This window comes from Vombatus ursinus, unplaced genomic scaffold (genome assembly GCF_900497805.2).
Source record: "Vombatus ursinus unplaced genomic scaffold, bare-nosed wombat genome assembly UNPS02014780.1, whole genome shotgun sequence".
Classification (NCBI taxonomy): domain Eukaryota; kingdom Metazoa; phylum Chordata; class Mammalia; order Diprotodontia; family Vombatidae; genus Vombatus; species Vombatus ursinus.
Window position 1 is genome coordinate 42,372 of NW_020954558.1, and position 3,180 is coordinate 45,551.

Sequence of the window (3,180 nt, forward strand, 5' to 3'; positions counted from 1 at the left end):
CTGAGAGAACTCCACAGTGAGGACAAACTGCTACGTAGACTAATTTCTTTCTGAAGAAATTTATTTCAAAAGAAAGAAGGAAAAAAAAAACACAGCAACCAATTACCTGGAAAGGAACTAAAGCCCCCCCCCCCCCCATAATCCCCCAACCAAGATCAGCTAAGGGGCGAAGTGGCTACAGCCGTAGGGGAGGCATCAGCACGACAACATTAGCAGTCCAGCTTGAGAGCCTTCCTAGGTGTCCATGGGGCTCACAGTCTCCACCCAAGAATGGAGATTCAGCCGAGCTAGGTATCTCTCGCGGGGCTGTTGAGAGAATGGGGAGCAGGTGCACTTCTTGCCAGTGCCTGTCCCTGAGGGGACGATGGTGGGGCTGACACCTTGGCGGTGGCTGCCCAGGAAGATGTTGGGTCCCGGATCTCATGCAAAGTCAGGAGGGTGGCGAGCCAAGACCTCGCCTAGCTGGGCGGGTGCTGAACGCTGCTAATTGTCTCGTCTTCTCCAACGCGTGGCCTCGCCCTGCCGCAAACTGCCAAGGTTGAAAATGCAGGCAGACGGTCCTGCTGGCTGTTCCTCCAAGACACTCCTCCAGCGACCAGCGGCAGGCCAGTTCATCTTCTCTCTGTCATCCGGGCTTGCCAGCGTCTCCCTGGTCATCTGTGCCTCCTGGCCCGGACGGCTCTTTCTTTTGGACGCCGGCTACGAGACTGCCGTCTTCCAGAAGCCTTTCCGGGGCTGGGCTGGCGAGCATTCCCTCGCCCAGGCGCCAGGCGCCAGCAGGCTGCCTCCCGCCCGTCGCCTCCTTTCGACCCTGGCGACTCCCAGAGACCCCCACCGTTTCTGTGGATGCTTTCTGCCCCTCCCCCAGCCTCGCCCTCCCCCTCCTTGGCCTGCCCCAGCCTAGGTGCGGTGGGGCGGACACCGCTAGCGTTCGGGCTCGCCAGAGGCGGCGTCCGCGTCGACAAAGTCCTGAAGGAAGTGCAGCTGCTGAGTGATTTCGGGGTCCAGCAACTCGTCGTCCACGGCTTCTTCCAGGTTGGCCAGAAAAGTGAGGAAGTTGGAGTTCCCCAGACGGCCCACCACGCCCGGGTGGGTGGCAAGGGCCCGGAAGCCTCTTGGGGGTCGAACGTCCTGAAGCACCTGGGTCAAGTGCTGCAGGTGGCTCACCAGCTGGCCTGGGGCCAGCTCTTCCAAGGCTGTCACGACGTCTTCCAGAGGATCTGCCGACGACTCAGCGGCCTCTTCTTCTTCTTCCCCCAGCTCGCTCAAGAAACCTTGCAGGTGCGCCAGCCGCAGGCACACTAGCGCCGGCTGCAGTTGGCCCAGCGAGGCCCTGAGCTTCTCTAGGGCCTCCAGGAATTGCTGCCAGCCGACGATGTCTTGCACTTGCCACAGCCAGGGGCTGTCCCTAATCCAACCAGGAATAATGGTCAGGATTGCTCGATGGATGATCTGCAGGCTCTCCAGCTCAAACAGAAAGCCCTCCTCTTGCAGGATCTTCAGGCTCCCTTGAAGGGCTTCAAGCTTCTCTCTATACCACATGCTCAAGCAACTTGCTGCCGCTTCTTCCTCTTCCTCTTCCTCTGCCCCCTCTTGGTGCTTTTCTTCTTCTCCTTCTGGTACAACTTCTTCTTCTTCTTCTTCTTCTTGGAGATAATCTGATCTCGGCACTGCTCTGCTGACTTCAGCTCAGCTCAGCTCAGCTCAGCTCAGTACAGGTCTGCTCAGCCCCTGGGCCCAGAATGAGTGGGGCCTTCCCAAGAGGAGCCCATATATAGAGAGCCTAGATGGGAGGGGCCTCTGGAGCACAGCCAATGAAAAACCCCTCCTCTAGAGCTGAGTTCTCCCTTAACCAAAGGCCTTGGATTCCATAGTCCCTCCCCACCTCTCTTATCTCTCCCCTCCCTGCCAAGGGCCCACATTCCTCCCTGGGCTTCCCGCGGGCCTGTGTCCCCTCGCCAGACTCTCAGACTCATCTCCTTTTTCTGCCGTCCTGGCACACCTTCTTCCATTTCTCCTTCAGATCCATGCATTTCCGCAGGACTCGGGCTCCCACACAATCATCTGTCTCCACTCCAAATCTCAGCAGCCTCCCATCCACCTCACTTCAGAGACTTTCCTCCAGTCGGCAGGGCTTTCGAGTCACTCCAGCCACCAAGACCTAAAGCCCTGCTTTGTGCCATACTCTTCCCAGGCAAGCCACAAGATATGCTATCCTGAAATAGTAGGAATGAAGTACCCACGCACTGACATTCAAACGTTGGAGACAGGTGCGAATTCCACAACTCCAGCAAAGACCTCATCAGCCTCCTTTCCTGATATCCTCTTCCAATGAAGCCAACAGCCACTCAATCCCCGGGAGGCACCTTTGGAAATTCAAAAGGAATGGAAAAGAAGAAAGGACATAGTGGAGGTGGGGGGGGGGGAGTGTAGCTTCTGCAAACAAACCAAAAACTGGGGGGTCTTCGGAGAAGGACAAAAGAAATGAAGGTTTAAAAAGAAAGAAAGATGAATGAAAAGGAAAGAGAAAAAAAAACGAATAGGTTGGAATGGAAAGGAATGTTGACGAAAGAAAACGAAAGAGCAAACAATCTCAAAAAGGAATGGAGAAAAGGAAAGGGAAAAGGCCAAAAAAAAGTATTTTCCATGGTGGGAAGTCGACCTCGTTTTTCTCATACGATTCAGGGTCTAAGAGCTGGGAGGGTTGCCTTGGATCTCCTCTGGAGGCTCTCCGGGTCTAGAGCATCCTGGCTGTCTGGCGCAACAGAGTCAGTGGCTTCGTTTCCATTTTCCTTCAGCCCTCCCTTAGATTGGTGAAGGTTTCCTCCTGGATTTCATATGTACCAGAGCAAGTCTTACCACCTTGTGGTGGTGGAGTATGTTTTGTACTAATGACTCTTTTGTATCACCTTAGGAATGGCCCCTTTTGAAATGCTACTCCGGGTTTTTTGACTATCATTAATCTATAAATCTTTTGGTTGGGAGGAGGGAAACACACCAGTGCTAACTCTATTATTGCTGCTGTTGCAGTTCAGTCATTTCTTAGTCATGTCAAACTCTTTGTGATCCTATTTGACATTTTCTTGACAAAGATACTGGAGTGGTTTGCCATTTCTTTCTCCAATTAATTTTGCACGTGAAGAAAGTGAGGCAAACAGGAGTTAAGTGACTTGTCCAGGG